Source organism: Schistocerca gregaria, chromosome 7 (genome assembly GCF_023897955.1).
Source record: "Schistocerca gregaria isolate iqSchGreg1 chromosome 7, iqSchGreg1.2, whole genome shotgun sequence".
NCBI lineage: Eukaryota > Metazoa > Arthropoda > Insecta > Orthoptera > Acrididae > Schistocerca > Schistocerca gregaria.
Window position 1 is genome coordinate 245,875,272 of NC_064926.1, and position 23,625 is coordinate 245,898,896.

General features: G+C 43.4%; 1 protein-coding gene across 1 annotated transcript in view; it reads left to right on the forward strand.

Annotated features, from left to right (window-relative positions):
- LOC126281749 (furin-like protease 2) overlaps positions 1-23,625 on the forward strand; it is a 710,013-nt gene that overhangs the window by 502,296 nt on the left and 184,092 nt on the right.

Genomic DNA, 23,625 nt, shown 5'->3' on the forward strand with positions numbered 1-23,625 from the left:
TCAAGCGCATCAGTACGTAGCATCAACAGGTTAGTGTTCATCACGAACGCGGTTTTGCAGTCAGTGCAATGTTTACAAATGCAGAGTTGGCAGATGCCCATTTGATGTGTGGATTAGCACGGGACAATAGCCGTGGCCGCGGTACGTTTGTATCGACACAGATTTCCAGAACGAAGGTGTATCGACACGAAGACGTTCGAAGCAATTGATCGGCGTCTTAGAGAGCACGGAAAATTCTAGCCTATGAGTCGCGACTCGGGAAGACCTAGAACGACGAGGACACCTGCAATGGACGAGGCAATTATTCGTTCAGTTGACGATAACCCTAATGTCAGCGTCAGAGAAATTGCTGCTGTACAAGGTAACGTTGACCACCTCATTGTATGGAGAGTGCTGCGGGAGAACCAGTTGTTTCGGTAACATGTACAGCGTGTGCAAGCAGTATCAACAGCTGATTGGCCTCCACGGGTACACTTCTGCGAATGGTTCATCCAACAATGTGTCAATCCTCATTTCAGTGCAAATGTTCTCTTTACGGATGAGGTTTCATTCCAACGTGATCAAATTGTAAATTTTCACAGTTAACATGTATTGGCTCACGAGAATACGCACGCAATTGTGCAATCACGTCATCAACACAGATTTTCTGTGAACGTTTCTGCAGGCATTGTAGGCCATGTCCTGATTGGGCCCCTTGTTCTTCCACCTACGCTCAATGGAGCACATTATCATGATTTCATACGGGAGACTCTACCTGTGCTCCTAGAACATGTGCCTTTACAAGTATGACACAACATGTGGTTCATGCACGATGGAGCTCCTGCACATTTCATTCGAAGTGTTCGTACGCTCAACAACAGGTAAGGTGACCGATGGATTGGTAGAGGCGACCAATTCCATGACCTCCACGCTCTCCTGACCTCAACCCTCTTGACTTTCATTCATGGGGGCATTTCAAAGCTCTTGTCTACGCAACCCCGGTACCAAATGTACAGACTTTTAGTGCTGGTATTTTCGACGGCTGTGATACAATACGCCATTGACCAGGGCCGCATCAGGGCATCAGGGATTCCATGCGACGGAGGGTGGATGCATGTATCTTCGCTAACGGAGGACATTTTGATCATTTCCTGTAACAAAGTGTTTGAAGTCACGCTGGTAGGTTCTGTTGCCGTATGTTTCCATTCCATGATTAATGTGATTTGAAGAGAAGAAATAAAATGAGCTCTAACGTGGAAAGTAAGCGTTCCCGGACACGTGTCCACAGATTTTTTTTTGTGTGTGAGGAATGTTTCCTGAAAGTTTGGCCGTACCTTTGTGTAATTGGCCTTTCTTCCTCGTCCACCCCACAGTCCGAATCTAGCCCCTTTTGACTTCCATATGTTTGTCCTAATGGAGGAGCACTCCACAGCAAGTGGTACGTGGCTGATGGGGAGGTTATTGATGAAGCAAGAAGTCGGCCAGTAGAGTGATACGATGTGGGTGCACAATCCCTTACAGTAATTTCACGCAACGCCGTCGCACTTAATGCAGATTATTTTGAAAATCAGGTTTTGTTGCCAAAACAGTGGATAATAGTATGGCACCTTGAAATTTTTAATAAAACCAACGTGCTTACAGAGAAAAACGTTTTGCCGTAGTTACTGACTGCCCCTCGTATTCACATCCCCTAGGCACCTTACACTTTTCAATCTGTCACCTCTATCCAAACCTGAGAAACAGATGTCTTGACAAGCTGAAAAATGATACACAGGCAGGCAGGTGGACAACGAAGCGGTCGTACGACGATTCGGCTTTTATCCAATGAGGTACGGACCTAACTACTATGTAACCACAGACTCATTCATAACTCGCACCTGCATACTGAAACTTTGTGAGAATATCATTTTATGTCCTGTGGAACAAGTAAAGACCTTGAACAGCGTGCTATTTACTTTCCGCAGTGTTGCATCTCGAGTTGGAGGATATCCTACGACTTTCGAGCAAATGTGGAACCATAAGGGCGATACGCAGAGGCACCAGTTGACTTACGCCCTGAAGGATGTGTATAAACGGTAGAGTCACGTTAATATGACCACCGCATATGCTGGTCGTCAATATGCAATAAGCCCTTACAGACGGAGCGGTGTTGTCTGACGTCGAAAAGGTCATGAACATTGCCTTGCGGCCCAAGGATGTAAGCATTTCCTAACCGGCGCCGAGGAAACTATGGTGCACCATGGGTCATACATGACTGGGCTGAACGTCTGCTGTGGAGATGTATGTCGGGGAATAGAGGTGCAAATGTTGAGCAAATAACCTCCCAGACGAGTCAAGGGGCTACCAACAGTGTCGCGTCAACAGCCATTCACTGAACGTTGCTGGGTATGGGATTCCGTAGCAGGCGCCAGGTTCATGCACCAAGCTGAGTGATGTTCATCGGCGATGAAGGATGGAATCTTGACACCAGTACCGCAACAGGACGTCCACTGAATAGCGACAGGTGGCCTTCTCAGAGGAATCACGTTTCATGCTACATCGGACAGATGACGTTACGTGTACGGCGTAAGACATCTGAAAGTAAATACCTTGTAACCTGCAGGGAGCTTTATGGTCTAGGGAATGCATTCGTTGTATTCCGTACCTGATCTCATTCTGGGAGGTGGTGGTGGTAAGTTTCTGTGGGACCAAACTACTTAACCTAACTTAAAATAACTTATGCTAAAGACAACAGACACACGGCTACCCCGCGCGGCTCTTTCTGGGAGGTACAATGGGTCAACACAGTATGAATTTAATTATTGACAAGTATATGCACCCCTACGCGCAGTTTGTTTTTTTCTCAGCGAGATCGATCTACCAGCAGAACAGTTCAACGTGTCACACAGCTCTCAGTGTAATTGTGTGGTTCGACGATCATGAGGTTGAGTTTACCCTATTGTCCCAGTCATCAAAACACCAAGATTTAAACCCAGTCGGGAATCAGTCGGAGCTTCTCGCGCCATGGTCCGTCAACCAAGAAACATAGCACAGCTGGACACGGCAGTGGAATGGGCGTGGCTCCAAACACTTGTCAGGACCTTCCAGAACCTCACTGTCTCTGTTCCTGCAAGTTCCGAAACTGTTCATGCTACAAAAGTTGGTTATTCTGGATTCTGACAGGTGGTCACAATAACGTGATTGGAGCCTGTATTTCCCCTTGGTCTCGCCATATCATATAGAGTAGTCACGTAGTCAGAGTTTGGAAATTTGCTTCTTGGCTTTAAGTTATGGATACATGAGCAGTGCGACGATGTCAGGAGCACCACTTTCCTTCATACGTCGCGGAAAGTCAAGGTACGCCTATAACGGACGACCGAAAGGAAACACTGGACACTGGAGGAGCAAAACGTCGTCTTTTCAGACGAGTTTCAGTTCTATGTAAAGTTTCACGACCGATGTTTACTTTTGTGGAGGCTACGAAGAGAACAAATGCTGCCAGATTGCATTTGTCATTGTCATACAGACCCAGGTGTGTGTATGCGTGCGTGCGTGCGCGTGTGTGTGTGTGTGTGTGTGTGTGTGTGTGTGTGTGTCTGTGTGTGTGTGTGCGTGTGCGTGTTCGCATAGCCGTCAATTTGGACGGCAGGTATTACATTTCGGGTTTGTTAAGAACGTTGGTTGTGTTCTTTCTTCGAGGTCCCCTTGAATTTGTGTTATGTAAAAGAAAATCGGACGACCGCATGTTGTCCTTGTTGCCCTACACTATCTTCATACGGGGGTGTCTGCCGGCTACCCTCGTCAGGACGTTCTCTTTACTCCTCAACCACTAAAACGTATGGACACGGTTTTGTCGAGACAGGCACGGCATCACTCTCTAGTTACTAACGTTGAGGAATTAGGGGATGAGATTTGAATCAGCGTGCAAGGAGGTACCTGTGGAAGCTATATATGCTGAGTTCGCATTCCCAAGTGATAGCAATTGTTGTTGTCAGAGGTGATGTAAGTAGGCGGTTTAGGTTTTTATATTGGTAACGCCACGTAGCGCTCTGTATGGAAATCACTGACTGTGCTGTGTGCAGTCTGAGGCTGGTCGGCATTGTTGCAATATTAGCGATTGTAGTGTTGGGTAGTCGGCTGTTAAAAGCGCGTAGCGTTGCGCAGTTGGAGGTGAGCCGCCAGCAGTGGTGGACGTGGGGAAGTGAGATGGCGGATTTTTGAGAGCCGATGATCTGGACGTGTGTCCATCAGAAGCAATACATTTGTAAGAATGGATGTTATGAACTGCTAAATATATATATATATATTTGCTAAACATGCCTATCAGTAGTTAGTGCCTTCAGTAGTTTGAATCTTTTATTTAGCTCCCAGTAGTGGCGCTCACTGTATTGCAGTAGTTTGAGTAACGAAGATTTTTGTGAGGTAAGTGATTTGTGAAAGGTATAGGTTAATGTTATTCAGGGTCATTCTTTTGTAGGGATTATTGAAAGTTAGATTGGGTTGCGCTAAAAAATATTGTGTTTCAGTTTAGTATTGATCAGAATAGGTAAAGAGCGAAATGTCTGAGAACGTTCAGTTTTGCTCAGCTGTTGGAAAATCAAATAATGTAAGACATTTATCAGCCCAGTAATTCAATAATTTTTCTAAGGGGACGTTTCAGTGGTAGCTCTGCTAACAAAATTCGCGTCCATTACACCCCTAAATTGGAAACAAAGTGAAGCATCAGTGGCACTCTTATTTTCAACACCATAGCTGGTTTCAGCCACAAAACGATTGTTACATGGTTGTGAATTAGTGCCGTGATAGCACGCAGATGCAACGTTAAAAATATTTTTACTGGTGATGTAACTTTTTACAATTAATTACTGCAGATGTGGACACCGTGAGCTATCGAACTAATATGCTAGAAAAAGTATTCTTACATTACCGATCAATTCAATCATCTGGTCTTCCCTCTATGCTGTATGCACACAATAAATAACGTAACGTTAACGTCCATTCTGATGTTCGTAGTTTCTATAGCCAGCGTTGTAGTTTCACTTAACGTGTTTGTTTTGGAACACTATGAATTTGAAAAGTATTTCTCTCTTTGACATTTCCAGATAGTTTTACAGTTGTGGCATCTGGTGAGACCAAAAATTCCTTACAGATCTTTCAGGAGCAGTCATGTACTTTAGGTTTCTATCCATGTCATGGCGCAATGAAACAAAGAAACAGCGCTCCTTTGAGTTTACTGAAGAAATAACGCTGCATGACAGGCTATAATAGGAAATACTTTGTATAGGACGTGATATTAACATTCGTGTCCAGTAAAGAGAAAAGCCAAACCGGCGTGTAAGCAAACCTTTTCCCGGTGTCGGAAACAAATATAGCACCAGATATTAAAGGTACCGGCCAGTCGTCTAAGTTCAAATGATAAAATGTGTGTGAATTCCTATGGGACCAAACTGCTGAAGTCATCGGTCCCTCTACTTACACACTACTGTAACTAACTTACGCTAAAAACAGCACACAGACCCATGCCCAAGGGACGACTCGGACCTCCGGCGGGAGTGGCCGCCCGATTAGTGACATGGCGCCTCTAACCACACGGCCACTCCGCGCGGCAGTCAGGGTGAGTAGGGGGGGGGGGGGATCATGGAGGAGCAAATTTTGTTCAGTGGCTGTAGAGAGTACCATGAGTAACATATTGTCCTACGACCGTTGGTGTGCTTGTACCTAGAAGTTACGGAATCCATTTGATGTTGGCCCACTGCGCTCGGCTCTATTGGTTGCACATGCTAGCGTAAGATTCTTAATAATGCGTATTGTTTCCACATGAAGACTCCGTTGATCTTTGTCGTTTTGGTTTGTACGTTGATGGCAGATTAGGCATGCGATCTCACGGTTATTCGGCGTCAAAACTAGTAGCATGTTTTAATAAACGACGTTATATTACAGTACATCTGTTGGTCTCAATTATCGTTGTCAGGTAATTCATGTCCGGCTGCTGTCCCAGTCTTCTCTATGGACTACTAGAAACTTATTAAAAATCCTCACCCCAAGGGTGTCTCCTTGGAGGAATGGATTGACGGGTGGAGGAGTTTGATGGTCAGTCGTTATGATTTTCTTGAAAAGCTCGAAATCCGCAGTTTGGAGCAAAAGTATTTCTCAGTACAAATTTAAGTGATATTCAGATTACTACGAAAAAGAAACTATTCATTTTTAGCACTAATAGTTCTCGCGTTGTCGGGAGATGGAAAAACCTCACATTCTTGAAAATAGTGTTCTGTGGTATAAAATTACCATTTAATAGTGTCTCTTGCGTTAGTGTTAATAGCACCTCATATCTGTATTCCATGTACTGTTAATGCACTTTGTGGAAAATAAACAATCCCCAGGCATGTGTGGACATTGCGTGGCCTGTGATCCGTAAAGCACGCTGTGGCGGATTTTGTAACATTTTGAAACACTCTGATGTAGCTTCTTCTAACGTAGTAGGGAAGATAGATTGTGAAATCACCTACTGGGTCTTTAGTCTGCAGACCTGTGAGGGAAGTGCATGACCACAACCCGGCAACCTACCTTCCCTCGTATTTCAACCATCCATCCCATTCCCTCCAGCTTATTACAATCCCCGAATACCATTTGTCCCAAAAAACGGCTCTATTGGACTTAGATGCGGTAAACACACAAAATATGCTTTCTTAACCCACTTCATTTAATAGTAAGCTTCATTTTTATACCATTAGAACACAATTAGACAATGAAAGATTTTTCCATCCCCTGCAACGCGGAAGCTATTAGTCCCAGAGAAGGAAAGTTAATAGCATATTTTTGTATCAGAATGTTTATTTTTGTACTGGTAACACTACAAGGCACGGTTTTCACATTGGGTAAGAAAAACATAAAATACTTTTAAACGCTTCCCAACCACTGCATTCACCCCACGGGTGGGAATTTTTTGTATGTAGTTCATGGTACTATCTCGTACCACAGTACAAAAAATGCAACTTCACAAAATTTCCCCATGATATTTTTTCCTTGACTCGACTAATGTCGCATCAGTATGATGATGTCTTTCATTCGTGTTCCACTACGTACGAAGTACTGCAATCGTCCCCCCTTACTAATATATATATATATTTGCATTAGTCATAAATATGACAGTTTACCGTCTATTTCAGAGGAACGCTGCTAATCAGTCAGAAGTTTATGCTTTTACGTGTGTGGCGTTACCATCCTCAAGCTGTGGCGTTGCAGTCCTGCGTAGCGGTACCGACATGAAGAAAGATAATGATTTAACGATCCACCGGAGACGAGGCGATTAAAGTCAGAACTTAAATTCGGATTAAGGAAAGGAAATGAACTCCAGCAAGCCAGGGAACGTGAGAGCTAGGCACCAACTTATAACGTAATTCATTATTTTCAACTTGATTTCCAATTATTAAACTCAGAAAAAATACAGCAGTAGTAAAACACAGTGAAAGCAGAATGAAACCAGGCTAACAATAGTTTTGAATTACAGACCCCATGTTCAACAGTGTTTTTTAAGAGACCTGACAACTGCAAAGTAATCATTTTTGAAAATCTAATAACGTGTAATAACGACTACAACAAATCTAGTGTACGTAAAATGTTTACACAAATGTAAATGTCCAACCTAACAGAATGGTTCTAAATTACAATTCAAAATTTAACATGTCTATTTGAGAAAGTTAACGAATTAAAATTCTTAATTTAACATGTTCATTTGAGAAAGTTAACGAATTTAAGCGATACAATAGCCAGCAAATGGTCCGGCAGACCCAGGAAAATTTGAGACAGAAAGTGCATGGCACCGCAAGTTATACAAGCCGAAGGACGAAATTACACGAGCTCTGAAAAGAATTGGACCCATTCTAACCAGTGAAGACAAGACTTGGCTTAAGAAACAGCCACCATACCGTAGAGCAACTTCACAAGAGGTAGCGCCAGCGGCGGATTCCAAACGCCGGCCAGTAATATCTTGACGCCGGTGCGCTCACACTTGTCAAGTCAGGACATTGGCACGCATACTCTGCAGAAACAGTAGCTGCCCAATCAGGCAACAGCAGGGCACTCGTAAAATTAGCGTCATCCTACAAGGAAATGCCTATAAACAGCAACAAGTCAGTTGGTACGATAACACGTTTTCACCAAATTGCTGTCTGAACAAACAATCCACAATAAGCTACAAAGTCCAGCAAGCGGCGATTAACAGATTAAACTAATAATTTACGAACAGTACAGATTAAACTCTGGTGAGAACCAAGAGAATATATACTAACCCAACCAAGCTAGTGGTTTTTAAATAATAATCCTGAATGCTACTTCGATTAATAACATAACGGTCACATGTCAGTACAAAACGGCTCGCAGACCAACAATCAGCCATAAAATCTCGCCTTACAACACGCAAGGGTGAAAACACAGAGAAGTTCACACATCTCCGGCGGTGCATTCCGTAAACTAATAGATCTAGTCCGATCAGAGTCAAATACAAATAAAAGAGCACATTAAACATCAATGTTACAACAGCACGAAAAGCACCAGCGACCGCTGTCACACTCCCATCACTTGCACATATGGTGACTGTAATAACGTTCGGCATGATTTGGGATGGATCTACGTTATTAAAAAGAAGTACCGATACAATAGTGACACCCGAGGATCACAGCTAAGCTACTTTAAAAAATAAAAAAAAATAAAAGTTTCAAATGGCTCTGAGCACTATGGGACTTAACTTATCAGATCATCAGTTCCCTAGAACTTTGAACTACTTAAACCTAACTAACCTAAGGACATCACACACATCCATTCCCAAGGCAGGATTCGAACCTGCGACCGTAGCGGTCGCGCCGTTCCAGACAATAGCGCTTAGAACCGCTCGGCCACCACAGCCGGCTAAGTTACTTTTCAGAAAAGCACCATAGGATGCTCAGCGGACACAAAGGTGAGCAGGCTCAAGCAGTTTCTATAAGCAACACAGACCACACTAAGGCGAATCCAAACTTCCTGGCAGCACAGATTCACAACTCAAGAGCAGAATCACATAGGGCAGGGCAGCTACAACAGTTCCCGCTAACGCCACGAAACTAGATCGCAAAACGCGGCGCGACAACAGGAAAGCGTTGCCTTTTCAATTCGCCGGTATCAGCTAATCATGAAGTAGTTCCCGTATCAACGGTTCCCACAGAGCGAATCTGCAAGACACCTACCGACGGCTCGTAACAACACGTGTTCGCTACAACCGAGCTCCTTCCTACTCGTTCCTCTGTGACTCCAGCAAACATTTCAAACCGGAATACGTGACACAAAGGGGCAACCGGCGACCAGAAGGAAAACGAATCAGAGATACGATCTTCTTCTTCTTCTTCTTCTTCTTGGTAGGCTCTACAGTCCTTGAAGAACCTTGGCCTCCTGCATCACCTGTCTCCTTTCTTCTCTGTCCATCGCCTTCCCACTCCAGTTTTTTATTATTCCCGTCGCCTTTAAATCTTCTTCCATATAATCCAGCCACCTTTCCCTGGGTCTACCTCTTCTCCACCACCCGTCAGGTTTCCCATCAAAATTTTCTTGACACTCCGAGTTTCTGGCATTGTCTGTACATGTCCTGTCCATCGTATACTTCCCTGCTTAATTTTAACAATAATATCCATCTGCCCAAAAGGTATTTGTAGTTCTACATTCGTCCTTACTCTCCAGCAAACTTCCTCTCTCACTGGTCCAAAAATCCTTCTCAGTATATTTCTTTCCCATCTCAATAACCAGTTCCCCACCTTTAATATCAATACCCAGCCATCGGATGCATATATTACTATAGGTTTTAATATTGTCGTGTATATTTCGATCTTTGTATTCCTACTGACATTCCTGGAATGAAATACATCTTCAAGGGAAAATAGCAACGGTTTTCACTCACTATCCTTTCTTGAATATCTACGGCTACTTATTGTTCTCCGTTATTACTGAATCTAAATATTTAAATGTTTTCACTCTTTCGTATTCTTTCCCATTCATAACTGTTGAATTATTTTGTCCGTTTATATTTGGCTCCCCCTACACCATATACTTTCTTTTATTTATGTTTACTTGTAAACTAACTTTTCTTCTTGCTTCCTCTAACGTATCGTAGTTCTCCTTTAATGTCCTTACATTGCTTGTCATTAACGTTACGTCATCCGCATATGCTACCACTTGAACTTTTCGAATAAGTATTGTTCCTCCTCGATTTATCGGCATTTGCCGCATCACCTTTTCTAAAACTAAATTGAATAGCATGACACGATCTACAGGTAGCAATCGATACGAGCCGACACGGTCCGGGTTACAACCTTACATTATGAAATGAGTGGAAAACCTAAATCTGAATGCCAGATTCGACCACTGGTCCTCTGAAGTAAGAGTTAGCACCATTGTAGGACGTTATCATTCACAGTCGTCTTAAATCATTGCTTTCGTCGCCTGAAACCTGGCAAGTTCTTCGAGACCTCTACACTTGGTGCAGCAATGCAGTACTCGTTTCGTTTATTGGAGTTACAAATTCTGTTTTCGTTTTTAATCGTTAATTTTCATTGTATTTACATAATACATAACAGGATATTCTTTCTATCATTATCTCATTTACTGAAGACAGAATACATTTTTTTAGCCAGCGCCACTCTGACGAGTGAGTTCTATAACGTAACTGACCTGAAAGCACTTTAAATAAATTTCGGCAGCGATTTTTTGGAAAGCTGTGAACTAATTACAACCGGCTGCGTGGAAGTTAAAACAAAGGCCTTGTTTGGCTAAATTCGTACGCTACTTCCTACAAATCATTTACATTTTAACTACTAGTTCACATTGTTTGGGATACAGGTCTCAGAGTTTCTAAATAATAACATAAAACATTCTATACAGTGCAGACTGATGATAACTTTAGGTGTTCTTATGACTCACTGCTAACAGAGAGATGCTGAATCACAGAAGTGCCTCCATAAAAACTTCGTGGTAAAGCTGTATCTATTCGTGACTACTAGAAGAAAATAACTATTCTTCCTCTTGGTTTGGTACACGTTGATTGGAATAATTGTGATACATTGTCTGTCTTACAAACAATCGAAAGTGGTCGGTATTAGTCTTTCCGAGAACACCCTCCACTAAAAAAGGAGGTTACAAAGTGAGGCTCGTGCAGGAAACAGGGTTTATGGTAATTATGCACAAAAAGATCGAAATTTCATTCTGAATAGAATGTAAGTAAGACTGGTGAGGTCATTAGAGTCACAGTGTGGACAAATGTAAGACGTCGTAGGTAGTTGGTGTACTGGTCTAAACTACTATCAGAAAAGCTAATAAGATAAAGATTATTCAAGAAATATTAAAAATGTATCGTGGATCAGAACTCTGACCGAGATCATTGCACTCAATTGGTTGTGCGCCAACGCTTTTGCTTTTCTCTCCTTTTTAATAAGAAATGACATCTGAATTCTTACCATCGGAGGGTACTGCACTCACAATAAGACTGACGTTAATTTTTTGGTATTGGTCTCCTTCCCAAGCCAATACCTTTGCCAGTAATCTTGTCTAAATTGTCTTCTATGTCTTATCTTCTCGTTCATTACATCTCATTTATCCTACACATTGATGACACAATTCTTATTATTGATGCATGTCTGGCGGAAATATTCGAATCTCTAAGAATTACAACGAAATTGAGGAAATTCACCAGAATTAGAATACATCCGGAAACCATATGTAACTAAGAGACGACATGAATCAGACTATAATGCAGAAGATTCGTAGCATTTCACCGTTGTTGCCTGGGGCTGATGTTCTAGCACTAAAGAGTGTGCCTGGAAATTGAAAGGTCGCGGGGTCAGATCTAGGTCGGGCCACCGGTTTTTCAGTCTGCGTTTTAACGCGGCATTCTTCTCTCACTGACGAGGGGATTCGCCTCACGTGGTTTGGATCCCACATGACACTGGAGGTCCCCTCTCCCCGGTTGGTAACAGCGATAGGAGACTAGCGACGAATAGAAAGACTTGCATTTAGCCACTGAGCCATACGATTACCGTTGCTGTGTAAATCGTATAGAATAGAGAGAGCTGAAAAAATAATGAATAATTTCAAAGAGGAATAAAAGCGCAAGGAAAATAAAACTACATCTTTGGTTAATAAATGATTAATGGTCTGAATGTAACACGAATGTGGAAGAAATGTTCGACTGGAAGGACGTCATATTCCCGCTACGCCTGACACGGTTTTATGTTGTCATTACAATTTCGCCATTGTGCCGTTATCTTTAACGTACATGCGTGATAATGGCGTGACGCCGAATTGGCAACAGCAGACTAAAACCTTGACAGTTGTGACCGGAATATACCGTCCTTTTAACAACTCATAGTCTTTGGAGCCATTGTAAAGGAAGAAAAAGAACGCTGAGTGCTCAGGTAATTTAAGAGATGTTCGGTCAGGGTGTACACGGAAGGAAGACAAAACGGGACATGAGGTGGAAGAGAAAAGACTTCCTCCACGGTGCAGTCACTATAAGAATAAATTAATTGAAAGTGTATCAAAGATCCTGTTGCCGCGTAAGCCAGAAAGACTGCAGTAGTAGACTGTCACGCGATAGGGAGCTTCTTTTAAGATATCGTGATGAAATAAATTACTTGAAAACAGATGATGTTCGACACGAAATAAAAAATATAACTAAAAAGAACAGACCACCAAAAGCACGGTAGGCAGACACAGTTCACAATAATTTCCGCAAAGGAAGACTATCGCACTGTATGCTCACTGACTGCAACATTTTTGCACCATGATATTCCGAATACATATCTTGCCATATAAACAGATTCAGAAATAGAGTAAAACGAACAGTTGAATTTTATGCAATAGACGTGTAGTAAAATTAATAGTATAGGGGGAGGGGCATGGGCATCAGCAAAAAGTGACAAGATGCCAAAGCGCCATCTTTATATAGGTGATTCACGGAGTTTGAAAACTTAAACTGAGAGGAACTGCACAAAACATATTGTAGGTCAATCGTTTGACAGCTATCCACTTACTATGGTTCTGAAGATATCATTATTTTCGTACCTGAAACGCGAGCTTAATTCATGAGAATCTGATAAGTACATTTTTCTAATACTTTTAAATCACACTATTTACGAAATAAAGCGTTAAAAGACAGAGGGGTCCAAAAAATGTATCCACTGTTTAAAAGTCCATAATCTGCTAACTAATTGACAGAGTTGTCTCATTTTTGGTGAAAGTGTAGCTTAAAGTCCAACTTAAAGATGTCACTGTAGGTGTTCGCAATGGTCACCATTAACATTCACTCACAAACGATGCCGCCGAATTGCGACACGAAATACTGACTACAACGTGTTCAGTTGGATATTTGCACATGAATGTACGATAGATTCTCGAAGTTCATCCAATGTGGGTGGCTTTTGTCGATAAACGACATCCTTTTGTGTTTTGAAGACCGGAAAGTGTATGTGCTACATCCCACGATTGCTACACGCAATGAACGAGGACGACCCAGATCGTGGAATGGAGTTCCGAAAGGTTACTCGTCCGAATTTCTTGCTTGTTGCTGTTTCCAGTGAATTATAAGAAACAATGTAATGGAAAACTAACGGTTCCTCGACGCCTATTTCCTTGTAATTCCATACATCTATTAACGTTCATGTATACTGAGCACAGCCAATAGATGGCTGAAGAAAGATGAAACAATCTGGAGTAATTCTAGCGGTATACTGAACATGAATATTGTAGACCACGCAGTAGCCGAAATGACTGGAATTCTGGTACCATGATCGCGAAGTAACGCAACACGGACGAAGCAAGGAGATCATGGGCGGCTGACAAACCAGTAAAGGAAGTCATTTCTGAACACATCAAGTCTCTGATAATGATAAAATAAGCCCTAATAAAAGAAACGGATTACTGAGAACGCTTAGATCCTCAGCCCAATTACCCAGGAAAGGAAAATGTACAAAACACTAACCGGAAGGTCCAGAGTGATTAGGCTAGTTAAGATATGAAGGAAAATTCTTCATGGTTCGGCAGGAGTCGCAAAGAGTGAATATTTTAGAAAAACAGAGATAGGATCATGCACAACAACTAATAGATGCAACCCACAGATGGAGTTTGTCATTATGGGGGTTGAATCAAAATAGTGAGACGAGTTTAAAGATTCTAACTGATTGATCTTATTTATTCATGACTGAGTTCCAAGTTTGAGAACACCTTCTTTGAACGGTAATGACGAATAAAAATTACTGCGTAATAATTGGCCCAAAAAAATAATCTAAACGCAATGCACTTGCTTCTATACAAAAATATTTTAACCTTTACTTAATTACTGTGGAATATGTCCTGAACGGAAGGGGTTCGGGTGCTTTCGCGTTTACGTGCAATGGACTGTTCTCTGTGCATCTGTCCGTCTTCTCGTGACGGCTTATTCAGTGAAAGATAATACTTTCATGTAGCAGGATGTTCGATGTATGCCGATAACACGTTACAAAACGCCGAGATAGTGATAATGGGCACGATACGACAGCAGTTACGGAAGTTGTGCTGTGGGTATACGAAAGTGACATCTATAATTTTTATTCCCAGTTTATTTTCTAATACAAAACACTTTCATATAACAATGTGTGCGATGTATGCAGTTTAACACGTTACAAAAAGCCGAGATGGTGACATTGGGAACGATAAGCAAGGGGTTACTCAAAGTTGTGCTATGTGTATTCGAAAATATAATCTGCAATTCTGATTGCCATAAATGGGAAGGAATAGATGAGATCATGGAGGTTCCAATTCCGGACCTTAATCTAGTATTCAAGAGCACTGAGTAGCCCTGTGTCGTTGAAACACAACCTACATCAAATTCTTCTGTGTTCACCGATAAAAAAACACAGATATCACATGGAAAGAGGACGTAAGACACTCTAAGGAAAGAACACGAGAACAAGTATATCGATAAGGATTGAGCGCACCTTTATTTATCATACATCCGTTACAAAATTGCAAAAACCACAGTCGCCAACTAGTTAAAAAATCTGTAACCATAAAGAAGCTAAACTCTGATTTCAGTTTCACTCGATAATTATCTGAAGGAAAAGGAATACCTTCTGAATAGTTCAACCTCGAAAAGCATTAGTTCGGCAACATAACCCTATGTGCTGCTCTGAAGCAACAAGAATGGCTCAAATGGTTCAAATGGCTCTGAGCGCTATGCGACTTAACTTCTAAGGTCATCAGTCGACTAGAACTTAGAACTAATTAAACCTAACTAACCTAAGGGCATCACAAACATCCATGCCCGAGGCAGGATTCGTACCTGCGACCGTAGCGGTTGCTCGCCTCCAGACTCTAGCGCCTAGAACTGCACGGCCACTTCGGCCGGCAACAAGAATGAATTTTTAGTTATTGTCCGAGGACCTGATGAAAAATGAAGCCACTGAAAGTTTTATATGTAAACTCTTAAAGCTTTTTAAATAAAATAAATATATTAATATTCTCCATCTTAATCCTTAATTTCTACAAAATTCTCAGCATAATCACCCTAGCGACGAACACATTTCTTCGTATGCGAGACCTGTTTGTTGATATCGTCACTGTAGAATGTTTGGTATTGATGCCGGAACCCATATTACACCTCTGCCTGCACCGCTCCATCACTATGAAAGTCAATGCGATGATATTCTTGAAGTTATGGGAACACACACAAATGGGAAATCGGATGGGGCGACTGTATGGATTTTGACTGATGACAGCGAACCCAAGCCATCGGATTGCTTCAGATTTGTGTTCTGGCTTTCTAGTGCTGAAATAGAGAGTGCTCCATGTACAGTATGGACGAACTCTTAGAATTCGAAACTGAATTGCAGAACCAAGCTTCTCAAGTGTCGACATACTTTCGTTACACACCACAATGTTGTATGCTAAATTTCATAGCCTTCTAGCAGTAGAGTGCTGGAAATAGAATTGGTTGAGTGATTCTGGGGAAGGGACCAAACAGCGAGGTCGTCAGTTCCATCGGATTAGGGAAGGATGGGGAAGGAAGCCGGCCGTGCCCTTTCATCTCGTGGCGGCCATCCCGGCATTCGCGTGAAGCGATTTAGGGAAATCTCGGAAAAGCTAAATCAGTATGGCCGCACGCTGGTTGGAACTGTCCGTCCAGTGTGTTAACCACTTTACCATCTCGCTCGGTCTGCAAATATGTAGAAATTAACAAAGAAGATGTAGAATGTTAATAACGTTTGTTTTGTCTAAAAAGCACTGAGACCGTTCACGTAAGAAATTCGTTTCCAGTACTCTTCAGTACTCCCTCATCAATTCACATAAAGAGTATCAATAGTTTCCTCAGTCGAAGCTGACGCCACATTCTCAGTTTGCAGATAAAAGCAAACATGACCACATGTCCGAAATCAGATGTCAAAGACACCCTGATTCTAGCGAGATCTATGAGAGAGGGAAGCAAAGATGTGTTCTACGTCTGTAAAATTGAGATATTAGTAAGGCGTTATTTGAAAGGTGATCTTTTGTGGGGAAAGTGGCCCATAAAGTGCAGGTTTTTCTACCTAATGCCCCTTCGATGACTTGCGCGTTGATGATGATGAACTGATTATGAGGACAACGAAGAACCAGTCCCAGAACAGAAAAGAATCTTCAACTCCCAATCGGATCAAACCTGGGCCTGAAGGATCTATAGGCAACTAGGCCAACCAGTACACAACAAACTTCAGCTCAATACACAGGTACGGTAACGTAGCGTGTAGAGAATGATGGTGCACTTCCAAGTAGGAAATGAAATCAAAAATTAAATGAACTTATCTGTCAAACAAATGTTATCAATTTGTAAAATATTATTTAAAAGAGTTCAGTCTGCATGAGAATATTTTTATTTGAAAGTCGTCATCGCTTTCGACCGTCTGTGGATCATCTAGAGACCATACTCCAGTGATGACATGTGGAGACGATGGCATACACGAGGAACCGTAGATACCACCAATTAATGGCGACTGCTCGTGGGTGGTTATCCACAGTTTCCACTACGTGTCGTCGTCTCTACGCGTCAGCACTGGAATTGAGCTGAAGATGATCCACAGCAGGGCGAAACTGATCACCAATTATGAATAAAAGTCTCTTTATGCAATCAAGACTGTTGTACGTAATATTTTATTGCTGTTAGTTATGATACCTGCTGTGCCCAATATGTTTAGACAGATAGTCATACTTTTGGGCAGAAATTAAGTAGCATGAAAATAAATGCTGTGAGAATACAGGTAACTCACCTGAAATCATAACCCGTCGCTGGGAAGTGTCTCTAAGAGTAAGAAGCTGATTTACGGTACTAGCCATTAAAATTTCTACACCAATAAGATGACGCGCTACAGACGCGAAATTTAACCAGCAGGAAGAAGATGATGTGATATCAAATGATTAGCTTTTCAGATCTTTCACACAAGATGGCGCCGGTGGCGACACCTACAACGTGCTGACATGAGGAAAGTTCCCAACCGATTTCTCATACACAAACAGCAGTTGACCGGCGTTGCCTGGTGAAACGTTGTGATGACTCATGTAAGGAGGAGAAATGCGTACCATCATGTTTTCGACTTTGATAAAGGTCGGGTTGTAGTCCGTTGCGATTGCGGTTTATCGAATCGCGACATTGCTGCTTGCGTTGGTCGAGATCCAATGACCGTTAGCCGAATATGGAATTAGTGGGTTCAGGAGGGTAATACAGAAAGCCTTGATGGATCCCTACGGCCTCGTATCATTAGCAGTTGAGGTGACAGGCATCTAATTCGCATGGTTGTAACGGATCGTGCAGCCACGTCTCGATCCCTGAGTCAACAGATGGGGACGTTTGAAAGACAACAACCATCTGCATGAACAGTTCGACGACGTTTACAGCTGCATGGACTATCAGCTCGGAGACCATGGCTGCGGTTACCCTTGACGCTGCAACACAGACAGGAGCGCCTGCGATGATGTACTTAACGAGGAACCTGAGTGCACGAATGAAAAAAGGTCATTTTTTTCGGACGAATCCAGGTTCTGTTTACAGCATCATGATGGTCGCATCCGTGTTTGGCGACATCTTGGCGAACGCACATTGGAAGCGTGTATTCGTCATCGCCATACTGGCGTATTACCCGGCGTGATGGTATGGGGTAATATTGCTTACACGTTTCGGTCATCTCTTATTCGAATTAACGGCACTTTGAATAGTGGACGTTACGTTTGAGGTGTGTTACGACCCGTGGCTCTACCCTTCATTCTAGGTTCTAGGTTCTAGGGGACTGATGACCACAGCAGTTGAGTCCCATAGTGCTCAGAGCCATCTGAACAGTCAGAGGTGGTTTTTCTGTGTACTGATTTCTCAGGAACTATGCACCCAAATTGCGTGAAAATGTAATCACGTGTCTTTTCTAGTATAATATATTTGCCGAATGAATACCTGTTTATCATCTGCATTTCTACTTGGTGTAGCAATTTTAATGGTGAGCAGTGTACTTTGCATTCGAAAAGATTGAAGCAAGATACGTAAAGACAGAGGTGTCCTCCCATGCATGACACCTTTCGAATGTGGTGAGAAGAAAATTCCGCGAGCCCGCGGCTGCCTTTCTCAGCAGTTTTCCGAGCCACGGGATCAACAGCGCTGGGGTATGTGAGCCGGGCCGCACCGGGCCGGAGTGGCGTCGCCGGCATAAAGGAGGAGCTGTGAAACTTTTCTGTCCCAGAGGAGGGCGAGGCGCCTCCCTGGGGACCGGGAGCAGGGAGCGCGGAAACTTTGCTCTCCACAGGGCGGAGCGCGCGGCGTCAGGCGCCGCAGCCTCCGCTTCCATATGTGGTGGAAATTTGCTGCAAGTCCGCCGGAGCCTGTGCGGGCACCCCACGCCACGACGCCTCGCACGTTTTTAACGCCACGAGCGGCCCCTGATGTGGCAGGTTGCCCTTTCCTTTGTCGTGCCCGCGTTGTCTCCTCCTCGTACTCATTTTTCATACCTCGTTCGCGCTCTAAAACATGAAAGCCTTCTTAATATTCTCACGTTGCCAGAGTAGGCATGAAACCGTTTCTCTGCAGGCATAAAACAGAGATTCGGTAGAGATCTTTCCACTGTACTTACCCGCTTACACATGTCTTTATGTTGTTTAGCTCACAATCGACGAGGAGCGTACTATGAGGAAGAGGAAAATGGACGAAAAAATAAGGTCTGTTTCAAGTCATCAGAGAATATCTTCGTCAGTAATACTAGCTCCAGTTACTTTAATGTGACCTCCTGCTGCGTTCTATTTCACCAGGAAACAACAAAGTTGGCTAGTGGGAGCGCTACACTCGTATAAAGCGTGTCGGGTGGACGAAGACAACATTGCAGCTGTTGTAATGTGGATACGGTGAGATTTATCTCACATCCGAAATGGCATGGTTATTGGATTTAAGGTCAAGGGCGGAAGCCTGTCCGAAACGGCTATATTTTGTAAACAGTTCATGTTCCGCCGTGGTAAAGGTGTACCATGATGGCAAAGCGGCGCTATCCAAAACAAGCACCGAGGCTACTGAGACGCGGGATTAGCCGAGCAGTCTAGGACGCTGCAGTCATGGACTGTGCGGCTGGTCTTGGCGGAGGTTCGGTCCTTAGGATGATTTAGGTATAGTACTGTGTAAATTTAGCGACTGATGACCTTAGCAGTTAAGTCCCATAAGATTTCACACACTGCTGAACAGCGTTTCTCGCATTGCTGAAGGTGGTTGTTCAGGGTTTGACAGGTGTCTGAATACTCTAGAAGAGCTGCGGAGCTTAACCTTTCATTCAACACTTTTTACGAATAAACATTAATAATTGCACTCCTGGAAATTGAAATAAGAACACCTTGAATTCATTGTCCCAGGAAGGGGAAACTTTATTGACACATTCCTGGGGTCAGATACATCACATGATCACACTGACAGAACCACAGGCACATAGACACAGGCAACAGAGCATGCACAATGTCGGCACTAGTACAGTGTATATCCACCTTTCGCAGCAATGCAGGCTGCTATTCTCCCATGGAGACGATCGTAGAGATGCTGGATGTAGTCCTGTGGAACTGCTTGCCATGCCATTTCCACCTGGCGCCTCAGTTGGACCAGCGTTCGTGCTGGACGTGCAGACCGCGTGAGACGACGCTTCATCCAGTCCCAAACATGCTCAATTGGGGACAGATCCGGAGATCTTGCTGGCCAGGGTAGTTGACTTACACCTTCTAGAGCACGTTGGGTGGCACGGGATACATGCGGACGTGCATTGTCCTGTTGGAACAGCAAGTTCCCTTGCCGGTCTAGGAATGGTAGAACGATGGGTTCGATGACGGTTTGGATGTACCGTGCACTATTCAGTGTCCCCTCGACGATCACCAGAGGTGTACGGCTAGTGTAGGAGATCGCTCCCCACACCATGATGCCGGGTGTTGGCCCTGTGTGCCTCGGTCGTATGCAGTCCTGATTGTGACGCTCACCTGCACGGCGCCAAACACGCATACGACCATCATTGGCGCCAAGGCAGAAGCGACTCTCATCGCTGAAGACGACACGTCTCCATTCGTCCCTCCATTCACGCCTGTCGCGACACCACTGGAGGCGGGCTGCACGATGTTGGGGCGTGAGTGGAAGACGGCCTAACGGTGTGCGGGACCGTAGCCCAGCTTCATGGAGACGGTTTCGAATGGTCCTCGCCGATACCCCAGGAGCAACAGTGTCCCTAATTTGCTGGGAAGTGGCGGTGCGGTCCCCTACGGCAGTGCGTAGGATCGTACGGTCTTGGCGTGCATCCGTGCGTCGCTGCGGTCCGGTCCCAGGTCGACGGGCACGTGCACCTTCCGCCGACCACTGGCGACAACACCGATGTACTGCACATACGGTTCACGTCCACGCTGTCGCGGCATGCTACCAGTGTTAAAGACTGCGATGGAGCTCCGTATGCCACGGTAAACTGGCTGACACTGACGGCGGCGGTGCACAAATGCTGCGCAGCTAGCGCCATTCGACGGCCAACACCGTGGTTCCTGGTGTGTCCGCTGTGCCGTGCGTGTGATAATTGCTTGTACAGCCCTCTCGCAGTGTCCGGAGCAAGTATGGTGGGTCTGACACACCGGTGTCAATGTGTTCTTTTTTTCATTTCCAGGAGTGTATTTTGAAATGGTGATTGGACATGGAGTATAGGAGACATATCTGTTTAACAAAAAGAAAAATCAGTTATCCTTTTAAGAAAACATTTTTTGTCACATTTAATATCTGCAAAACAGCCTGTACTTGATCACATTTTCCACAATACTCAAACGTAAGCGGAAACAAACAGGATCCTAGCAAAGTTTAAAAGAAGTTTATAAAAGAGCAAAAGAAATAAAATGGCCTAAGCTTACTGTAATGATTCTGTTCGAAGAGTACAAATTAGCGTACTTCTGCCAGTTGCGAAATGAGTGGAAGCAGTGTTCTTTACTGAGCGCAGAAACAAAATGACAGATTCCTGACATGTTTGAAACTCAGCTGACGTCATGGAATCACAGAAACTATTCATTTCATATTTTCAGTTTGTGATTTGTTAAAGCTGTCGCGCCGGAGAAAGAATGCACGCAAAAATTGTGGCTCCGCCCTACTGTCAACTCTACATAAATACTTTTTGAATGAGTTGATTGTACATACGATCATAATTCCCCGAAAAAAGAAAAAAAGAAAATAAGAGAAATGTTTCGCTATGCTTTGTCTCCATACAATGTTGCAGTAGCGGGGTTCACTTTGACAGATCACAGCAAGGCTATGTACAAATTTCTGTTGAGTGGATTGATCCGTAACATATTGTTTACTGTGTTTGCTTTTCCTGTTTCTATGCAGTACAACTATGAATACAGAAAAAGCAACATCCTGGAAAACAGTGAAAGGAATCTGAACATATGACTCATAATTAAGTTATTAATTCACCCCACGAATAAACAGCTACGCCGCAAACTTACAAAGCTATACGCAGCTCTGGAATTGGAAAGCGAAAAATAAAAAGGTTGTAGAGGACGAATTATCTGCCTACTCAGGGAGTAGCAAATATTTTTCTCTGAAAAAGACTTCTGAGTATGACAAACTAATTTTACTTAATGCTTGTACGAGTGCGCATTGAATTTGTAGATTTAGCGTTAGGAGTTAAACAACTGTACGTTTGGTACGTTAGCTTAGGTTGCTCCTAGTTCCAGCGTTTCCACCACAATAAAACATGGAGATCATTCACATTCATGTTAATGGTGGTCATCTGTGCGGAATAGGCCAACAGAACAATTTTGTTGCCATGCTCACACATGCGGTACTTCAGTACGTGATACTCCTCAGGCATTAGGAAGCTGACGTTCATAGAAAATACTTATTACCTTTCCTGTTCTTTAAAAAACGATGAAACGAGTTAGGCTAACCTTCTTTTCCAAGATGGTAGAGGTGTTGTCACGAAGGAGTGACACTGAGGACTACTGGAAGCAGTGAGAGTTAAGAGATAAGCATACGGCTGAGAAACATCCTGGGACGAGATACACGAAATTACTTGCTTTACGAGTGCATTAAGTAACTGAGGAAACTGCTGAGGCGCAGAAATAAGGACGTCAGGTTTCAGCACTAACGCAAGTGCGCTGACACCACACTTTACCGAGCTAGGTGGCTGAGTGGATAGCACACTGTACTAGCATTCGGAAGAATGACGGATGAAACCCACGTCCGTCCGTCATGATTTAGGTCGCTTCAGGCAAATGTCGGGATGGTTGTTTCGAAACGGCACGGCCGCCTCAATTCACCACCTTCCGCCAATCCGATTGGACCGATGACCTTGCTGTATGGTCCTCTCCTCGCAAATCAACCAACCGACCAACCTTGCTGGTAGATTAAGTCTTCGTACCGTACAGAGGCTCGAGACAAGGAAGTTGGTAATCGTTGCCAAATGCTTGACCAACAATTTTTATTTCTGATCACTATCAACAGAAATACAATAATAACAACGTAGAAAATTTACTCTAAAACCTGAACATGAAAAACGTCACTAAGTTCTCATTTTGCGGCACTAGCACCATTTTTGTTTTTTATTTTTTATAATCTACTGGACTTACATGGTTATAAAAAAGTAAACGTAATAAATTTACAACACAAAATGGAGCCTGTGTACCACCGCTATATTTTATTGGTAAACAATATAAAACGGAATAAAACCACACTGTGGACAGCGTTCCGCAGTATAACGTTAGACCGACGACCATTCGAAAACATCAGAAAACAACAACGCCGTGGCCCAGCTCTCCACAGCTGGGATCTGGTTACGTCTTTTCAGAACAGGGCTCTGTTCAGTGGTCCATTGCGAGATTCAGATCAGTGATCTCCAGAATCAGCTTTCGATTACCCGGTACTGCCCGGCTGCGCGCTGCGCAGTGGAGTTGGGGTCGGGGATGGACGGGTGGAGAATCCTTGAGTACACTGTTTACATAATTAGCAAACTCTGACGATATCTGAAACAGTACTGCCATTGATAGCGTCGTTCCTGTAAGAGAGTCCCCAGATTAAGCACATTTCTGACGAAGACTCAAGAAAGGCAATAGACAGAAAGTGACGACGAAAACTCATGCTTCAAAATCTGAAAATTACACACCCAGAAAACGGGG